A 9,762-nucleotide genomic window follows, 5' to 3' on the forward strand; every position below is an offset into this window, starting at 1 on the left:
AGAGATTACCAGAACGTCTAAGATAGGTTTACAGTGCATGTGCGTAAACGCACAAAGCGTGGTAAACAAGGTTGGAGAGCTGCAGGTGCAATTAGCCACATGGGAATATGATGTGGCAATAACGGAGACCTGGCTCAAAAAAGGGCAGGATTGGGTACTCACTATTCCTGGATACAAGGTGTTCAGAAAAGAGAGGGAAGGGAAGAAAGAAGTGGGAGTGGTGGTATTGGTTAAGGAGACTATTGCAGTGCTGGAGAGAGAGGATGTCCTGGAGGGGTCAAGGACAGAATCTATTTGATTAGAGTTAAGAAACAATAGAGGTGCCATTATATACTACTGGATGTATTCTATAGGCCACCAACTAATGGGAAGGAGATAGAGGAGCAAATTTGCAGGGAAATTAGAGAAGTGCAAAAGCCTTAGAGTTGCGATAACAGGATTTCAACTGCCCTAATATAGACTGGGATGGTACTATAAGAGGCAAAGAGGGGGAGGAATTTTTGAAGTGTGTTCAGGAGAACTTTCTTGACCAGTACGTTTCTGGCCCAAAGAGAAAGGAGGCGTTGCTGGACTTGGTTCTGTGGAATGAGGCAGGCCAAGTGTCAGTGGGGGATCATCTAGGGAACGGCGTTCATAGTATCAGAAGGTTTAGAATAGCTATGGAAAAGGATATGGACCACTTTAAAGTAAAAATACTCAATTGGAGAAAGGTCAATTTCAGTGGGATGAGAACACATCTGGCCTGGGTAAATTGGAATCAGTGATTGGCAGGCAAATCTGTAATTGAACAAAGGGCGGCCTTTAAGGAGGAGATGGTTCAGGCACAGTCTATGTACATTCACACGCGGGAGAAAGGTAGGGCAACTGAAGCAAGAGCTCCCTGGATGACAAAAGAGAGAAAGAGTAAGATGAAACAGAGAAAAGGGGCGTATGACAGATGTCAGGTTGATAACACAAATGAGAACCAGGCTGAATTTTGAAAATTCAGAGGGGAAATGAAAAAGGAAATAAGAGGGGCAAGGAGAGAGTATGAGAATAGACTGGCGGCAAACATAAAAGGGAATCCAAAAGTCTCCTTTTAGGCATGTAAACGGGTAGCAAGAAGAGGGGTAGGGCCAATCAGGGACCAAAAAGGAGATCTATTCATGGAGGCAGAGGGCATGTCTGAGGTACTAAATGAGTACTTTGCACCTGTCTTTACCAAGGAAGAAGATGCTGCTGTCAGAGCCTCAATAAAGGAAGATGTAGTTGAGATACTGGATGAGCTAAAAATTGATAGAGGAGGTACTAGAAAGGCTAGCTGTACTTAAAGTAGATAAGTCACCCAGTCCGGATGGGATGCATCCGAGGTTGCTGAGAGAAGTAAGGGTGGAAATTGCAGAGGTACTGGCCGTAATCTTCCAAACATCCTTGGATATGGGGGTGGTGCCAGAGGACTGGAGAATTACAAAGGTTACACCTTTGTTCAAAAAACAATGTAAGGATAAACCCAACAACTACAGGCCAGTCAGTTTAACCTCGGTGGTGGGGAAACTTTTAGAAACTATAATACGGGACAGAATTAACAGTCTCTTGGACAAGTGTGGATTGATTAGGGAAAGCCAGCACAGATTTGTCAAAGGCAAATCATGTTTTTTGATGAGGCAACAGAGAGAGTAGATGAGGGCAATGCAATTGATGTGTATATAGACTTTCAAAAGGCATTTGATAAAATGCTGCATAATAGCCTTGTCATCAAGATTGAAGCCCATGGAATAAAGGGGGCAGTAGAGCATGGATACAAAATTGGCTAAGTAACAAGAAGCAGAGAGTAGTGGTGACCGGTTATTTTTCAGACTGGAGGGAGGTGTACAGTGGTGTTCCCCAGGAATCAGTACGAGGACCACTGCTTTTCTTGATATATATTAATGACTTGCACTTGGGTGTACAAGGCACAATTTCCAAATTTGCAGATGACACAAAACTTGGAAGTGTAGTGAACAGTGAGGAGGACAGTGATAGACTTCAAGAGGACATAGACAGGCTGGTGGAATGGACAGACACATGGCAGATGAAATTCAACGCAGAAAAATGCGAAGTGATACATTTTGGTAGGAAGAACGAGGAGAGGCAATATAAACTAGAGGGCACAATTCTAAAAGGCGTACAGGAACACAGAGATCCGGTGGTATATGTACACTAATCGTTGAAAGTGACAGGGCAGGTTGAGAAAGCGGTTTAAAAAAGCATACGGGATCCTGGGCTTTATAAATAGAGGCATAGAGTACAAAAGCAAGGAAATCATGATGAACTTTTATAAAACACTGGTTCAACTACAACTGGAGTATTGTGTCCAGTTCTGGGCACCGCACTTTAGGAATGATGTGAAGGCCTTAGAGAGGGTGCAGAAAAGATTAACTAGAATGATTCCAGGGATGAGGGACTTTAATTATATGGATAGACTGAAGAAGCTGGAGTTGTTCTCCTTGGAACAGAGAAGAATGAGAGGAGATTTGATAGAGGTATTTAAAATCATGAAGGGTCTAGACAGAATAGATAGAGAAACTGTTCCCATTTGCGGAAGGGTCAAGAGTCAGAGGATATAGATTTAAGGTGATTGGCAAAAGAACCAAAGGTGATATAAGGAAAAACTTTTTTACGCAGCGAGTGGTTATGATCTGGAATGCACTGCCGAGGCGGGGGGGGCGGGTGGTGGCAGATTCAATCATGGCTTTCGAAAGGGAACTGGATAAGTACTTGAAAGGAAAACATTTGAAGGGCTATGGGGTTAGGGTGGGGGAGTGGGAATAGCTGGATTGCTCTTACTTAATGCCAGCACGGGCCAAATGGTCTCCTTCCGTGCTGTAACCTTTCTATGATTCTATGAACTCCACTTTCCCACCCGATCCCCATATCCCTTGATTTCCCCTAGAGTCTGAAAATCTATCGATCTCAGCCTTGAATATACTCAACAACTCAGCATCCACTGTGATCTGGGGTAGAGAATTCCAAAGATTCACAACTCTCTGAGTGAAGAAATTCCTCCTCATCTCAGTTCTAAATGGCCGACCCCTTATCCTGAAACTATGCCCCCTAGTTCTAGACTCTCCAGCCAAGTAAACAACCTCTCCGCATCTACCCTGTCAAGCACCGTCAGAATCTTTTGTTTCAATGAGATCACCTCTCATTCTTCTAAACTCCAGAGGATATAGACCCATTCTACTTAATCTCTCCTCATAGGACAACCCTCTCATCCTAGGAATCAATCTAGTGAACCTTTGTTGCATCACCTCTAAGGCAAGTATATCCTCCTTTAGATAAGGAGACCAAAACTGTACACAGTACACCAGGTGAGGACTCACCAAAGCCCTGTACAGTTGTAGTAAGACTTCCTTACTATTGTACTCCAACCCTTTTGCAATAAAGGCCAACATGCCATTTGCCTTCCTAATTGCTTGCTGTACGGAGACACCCAAATCGCTCAACACCAACATTTAATAGTTGCTCGCCATTTAAAAAATATTCTGTTTTTCTATTCCTACCAAAGTGAATAACTTCACATTTCCCCACTTTATATTCCATCTGCCACCTTCTTGCCCACTTGCTTAACCTGTCCACATCCCTTTGCAGACTTTGTGTCCTCCTTACAGCTTACTTTCCCACCTAGCTTTGTATCATCAGCAAACTTGGATACATTACACTCGGTCCCTTCATCTAAGTCATTAATATAGATTGTAAATAGCTGAGGCCCAAGCACATGTCGAAAACTTAAAACTTATTATTACCTATTATATACAATGCATTAACTCCAAACACTTATTTCAGACAAGAAAGAATTTATTAAGAAAACTTGTATACAAGGGAAGCGTACCCTAAACAATGGTCAGGGCTACGTCTTCCCTGAACTCAAGAAACAGCTCACGTTTATACAGTTAATTGTCAACGCCCACCTGTTGTAGAATATGGGCGTACACGTACATTATTGGTTCAGGTAGTGAGTTAATCAAAATAGGGAACCCACCCTCTGGTTCCTCATGACTGCCTCGTGATGTTGGAAACAGGCCTGGGAAAGTATTTTTCCTTAAACAGTCTTTTTTTATCAGTAGGTCTGTACCTAGTCTCAAGTCTATATGGTCATTCATTTCTGTTAGTCAGACAGTTATCAGCATAAGAGAACAATAGTGCTTCTGTATGTCTTTGGTGAGAAACTAAAATATAAGCTTTCTATTATATTCAGCTGGTCAGTTAATATGGTCAAATATCCATCATGCATTTCTTTTATGGTTTGGGGTATTAGAAAATTAATATGGTCAGGTCCACATTCATGGTTTAGGTGTATTAGAAAGTTAATATGGTCAGGTATCTCTTTATGCATTTCCACACACAGATCCTTGAGGCATCCCACTAGTTACAGCCTGCCAACCTGAAAATGACCTGTTTATCCCTACTCTCTGTTTTCTGTCCATTAACCAGTCCTCTATTCATACTAATATATTCCCCCAACCCCATGAGCCCTTGTGTAACAAGCTTTTATGTGGCACCTTATTGAATCCCATTTGAAAATCCAAATATAGTACATCCACTGGTTCCCCTTTATTTTACCCTGCTAGTTACATCCTCAAAAAACTCAAATAAATTTGTCAAACATGATTTCCCATGTTGACTCCGCCTAATCATATTATGATTTTCTAAGTGCCCTATTACCACTTACTTGATAATGGATTCCAGCATTTTTCTGATGACTGGTGTCAGGCTAACTGGCCCGTAGTTCCCTGTTTTTCTCTCCCCCCTCCTTTCTTGAATAGCGGGGTTACATTTGCTACCTTCCAATCTGCTGGGACCGTTCCAGAATCTAGGGAATTTTGGAAGATCACAACCAATGCATCCATTATCTCTGCCACCTCTTAGAACCCTGGGATGTAGCCCATCTGGTCCAGGGGATTTATCGGCTTTTAGTCCCATTAGTTTCTCCAGTACTTTTTCTCTACTGATACTAATTATTTTAAGCTCCTCACTCCCTTTAGCCGCTTGGTTCCCCACTATTTCTGGTATGTCTTTTGTGTCTTCTACTGTGAAAACCAATACAAAATATTTGTTTAACGTCTCTGCCATCACTATTCCCCATTATAATTTCTCCTGTCTCAGCCTCTAAGGGACCATCGTTTACTTTTGCTGCTACTCTTCCTTTTTACAGACTTGTAGAAGCTCTCACAATCTGATCTTATATTACTTGATAGAGAAAATAGAATATGGAAGTAAACTATCAGTTTCTTGGTCATCTTTTGGTTTCTAAAACTCTCCCAAACCTCAGGCTTACTACTCTTGGCAATATTATAGGCCTCTGCTTTTAATCTAATACTATCCTTAACTTCTTTAGTTAGCCACGGATGAGTCACTTTTCCTGTGGAGTTTTTATTTCTCAATGGAATGTATATTCGTTGAGAATATTGAAATATTTCTTTCAATGTTTGCCATTGCTTATCCACAATCAGACCTTTTAATCTAATTTCGCATTCTACCTTAGCCAACTCACCCCTCATACCTATGTAATTGGCTTTATTTAACTTTAAGACTCTAGTTTCTGACTTAAGTGTGTCACTCACAGAATTTCACATTGAGTTTATTATATTATGATCACTATTCCCCAGAGGATCCTTTACTGAACGATTACTAATTAACCCGGTCTCATTACACAATACAAGATCTGAAATAGCCTGTTCCCTGCTTGGTTCCATGACATATTGTTCTAGGAAACTGTCTTGAATGCATTCCATGAGCTCATCCTCCAAACTACCTTTGCCAATTTGATTTGCCCAGTCCATATGAAGATTAAAGTCCCCCATGATTATTACATTACCTTCATTACAAGCTCCTATTATTTCTTGATTAATACTATGTCCAACGGTATAGCACCTATTAGGGGGCCTATAAACTACTCCCACCAGTGTTTTCTGCCCCTTGTCATTTCTTATTTCCACCCATACTGATTCTGCTTTCTGATCTTCTGAAGCAAAATCCTTTCTCACCACTGTCCTTATGTCATCCTTTATTATTAGGGCTACACCCCCTCCATTTCCATTCTGCCTGTCTTTTTGAAACGTCAAGTACCCTGGAATATTTAGTTCCCAACCTTGGTCACGTTGCAACCATGTCTCTGTAATGGCTATTATATCAAACCCATTTATCTCTATTTGTGCAACTAATTGGTCTATCTTGTTATGAATGCCCCATGCATTCAGATAAAGAGCCTTTAATTTTAACTTTTTATCATTTTTCCCTGCCTTGACCTTATTTGCTGATGCACTATTATTGTTAAACACCCTGTCCCTTCCTGCCACACTCTGCTTATCTTTACCCTAATCACTACACTGCTCTGTTGCCTTGACTTTTCACATTAGATCTCTAAATTTCTCCTCACCTGACCCTTCCCTCCACCACCCCCCCCCCCCCCCTCCTTTTTAGTTTAAAGCCTATCTACCGCTCTAGTTATTCGATTCGCCAGGACACTGGTCCTAGCCCAGTTTAAGTGGAGCCCATTCCAATGGAACAGCTCCTCCATCACTACCTCCTGGGTCCCCATACCTGTCTGACTCACAGTCACATCCTCCTGTCCCTGACCACTGAACAAATCTAAACTACTACCTAATCTAAGGAGTGTGACGCCTCCTGGATCAAAGTGTCCAGATAACAGTTACCCCTCCCTGATGCATCACAAGGTCTGCAACTTGGACTCCACCTCAGCAACTCTGAGCTAAAGTTCCTCGAGGTGCAGACGCTCACTGCAGATATGGTTGCTCGGGATCTCGCTGGTCTCCACCAACTCCCACAAGCTGCAGTTACGACACAGCACCTGCCCTGCCATCCCTATCTAACCTTGTTTTATTTATTTACTGTATTAGATTTTTTTAATCACTGGCTATTCTTAGTTTTATTAACTAATTAATTTATCTACTTTAAGTTATTGATTTTAGCTGTTAGTTTAACCCACTGCCTTAGAGAGAAGAAAAACAGTAATACTCACCAACTAATCACCCACCTGCTGTTCTGTGTGAGTTGACTGTTAGCGAAGGAAGCTCTGTGACCCCGATCCCCTCTCTGACCCCGCTCCTGCTCTCCCTCCGCCCCCGACCCACTGTCTGACCCAGCTCTCCCTCCGACTCGGCTCTCCGACCCCGCTCCACTCTCACTGTCAGGCCTGTGCTGAAGCCGCTCTTTATCTCCCCACTTTCTCACTCAACTCCTGCTCCGCTCTCTCAGACTTAGCTGCCTGGCACATTCAAGGATATTGTACTCCTTGCATCCTGTTGGCAGAAATGTAAACTGTAATTTAATTTGGCAGTGAACTAATAGTCACTGATCCTGTAGCAAGTAGCATGACGGGCTATGTAATAATTTCATGTTGCTTTCAAGAAGTGCGGACATATCTGATTTTGAACTTTTACAGAAGCAAGTAGAACTGGCTAAATTGAGGGTATGCTGCCAGAAAAATATATATTTTTGAAGTACTGGAGGCAAAAAAGAAAGTATAATAGTGGTGCAAGGTTGCTTGTTTCATTGAATAGATTAAGGAATGAAAGTTAAGTCTTGACTTTGTCACTACATTTCATAGAATCATAGGATGATACAGCACAGAAGGAGGCCATCCAGCCCATTGTGCCTGTACCGGCTCTTTGACAGGGTTATCCAATTAGTTCTCTTCCCTTGCTCTTTCTCCATAGCCCTGCAATTTTTCCCCTTCAAGTATTTATCAAATTCCCTTTTTTGAAAGTTACTATTGAATGTGCTTCCACCACCCTTTCTCTTCAATTATGTTGCATTCTTTGAATTTTTCAATGTCCACACCTCCTGAACTCTGTCCATTTCCCTGATACCATTGATTTTGTTATACTGCCATCCTTCCCACTTGGCCCTCTATCTTGTATTGCCATCAATGCTGCTGTTCGGCTGCTGTGTTGCTTGATCTTTGTTCTTCAGTTCTGTGTTTTTTGCCCTCTTAAATGCCATTCAATTTCATTCTTTCCCAATGGACTGCTGACCCAAACTTTCTTATGTTGCAGGTGAGAATTGGTGTCACAAAACAGTACAGGTGTAACTTTATAATTCATGGTAAACTTTTAAACATAACTTTTTTTGAAAAATAATTCCAGTAGTTTAATCACGTCAGGTGATTTTCCTCACCCTCATACCAAATTAGACCCTTGTTATTTTTTTTAAACCTTAAATAGCAGGGACTTGCTGCTGCTCTTTTACGAGAAAGTATTTTACTTCAAAATCAGCCAGTTCCAACTTATTGCTGCTATATTGTTATTCATTCTGTTTAAATTAAAAATGATCCAGTGCCTGATGGTATCAGGCTTCAAATTCTGCACATTCTGTTATAGGCCTTTCTATTAAAGTCTGAAAATGTTTCTCAATTCACCTGCACTCAATAGATCTTAGTTTTTGGAACTTTGGCTGTGGACTGAATTATAAATCAAATCCAAATACTCCACATATCTAACACAAAGGACATTGTACACTGACTAGGTCAAGGCAGGTTCTTTATAATTTTGTATGACTGGGGTACCCAGCAATATTTCTTTCTCTTTGTTCTTTCCTTCTCTGCGCCCCCCAGGGTCTCTGTACTTGCTTAAAAACTGTCTTTAACTTCTTCCAGTTCTGATGAAAGGTCACCGACCTGAACTGTTAACTCTGTTTATCTCTTGATAGATGCTGCCTGACCTGAGTATTTCCAGCATTTTCTGTTTTTATTTAATATTTCTCTAGCCTTGTCCTAAAATCTTTTGCATCATTCGATGCAAATGAACAGTTCTGGTTCCATGTACTACTGAAATATCTGACTCTCTTTCTCAGACAAGGGTCCATTTGTTATTTCAAACTGTTTCCAATGTTCAAACTAGAATCTTCCACACACTTTATTTAACACAAACTTTGACTTTGGGGCTGCAATTGCTCTGACCAGCATTGGTAGTTCCAAATAGGCAAATTATTTGACTTGATAATTCTGTTCTGCTTGACTTAAGGGGTTGTTGCTGTATCTTAAACTCTGTTTCCCAACCTCAGGTTTTGCTTCCTGAGTTATGTACCAGAGCATGAATCATTTTGCATCTCATCAGCTTGAGGATCTTCAATCAAAGCTAGATAGAGTTCCAATGTGAAGAAAAAGCATGTGATCTTGGGCAGAAAAGGCTGGAGAAATTATGGAATATTTCATGTGATATTTTCAAAATCTCAGTCATCTTGGGAACCACCTGAAAGTATATGTGACTGTAAAAGTGGCAGGTAAATAGCCTTCTGAAGCAAAATACATTTTCTTTGCGAGTCTAAGAGGGTCAGAACATGTGCAATCCTCATAGCCCTTTTAGATGCGACTACCAATTAGTGATAATTCATAGCTAACTTTGTGCTCAACATCTATGCAGATCGTAATTTTATTTAACACCTGCAAATGATGAGGTGCTCATTGTAAAAGCAATGTATCACCCTTGGCTGATTTTGAACCTAGGTTCCAGAGGTGAAGGACAGTTCTGACCTGTGTTATTCAGTCCTATTGTTGGAGTTTTGATCATTTTGAGAAGTTGTCTAAGTGATTTAAACTCATTAGACTTTTATTTGGATGACCTAGCCAGAGAGAGCACTAATTTAAGATCAAGTAGCAATGGCTGCAACAGCAATTCTTTACTCAGAAAGTGGTTAGAATGTGGAACTTGCTCCCGTAAAATGTAGTTGAGGCGACTAGCTTAGTTGCATTTCAGGGGAAGCTTGATAAACATGAGAAAGAAA

The sequence above is a fragment of the Heptranchias perlo genome, chromosome 13 (genome assembly GCF_035084215.1).
Source record: "Heptranchias perlo isolate sHepPer1 chromosome 13, sHepPer1.hap1, whole genome shotgun sequence".
Taxonomy (NCBI): Eukaryota; Metazoa; Chordata; class Chondrichthyes; order Hexanchiformes; family Hexanchidae; genus Heptranchias; species Heptranchias perlo.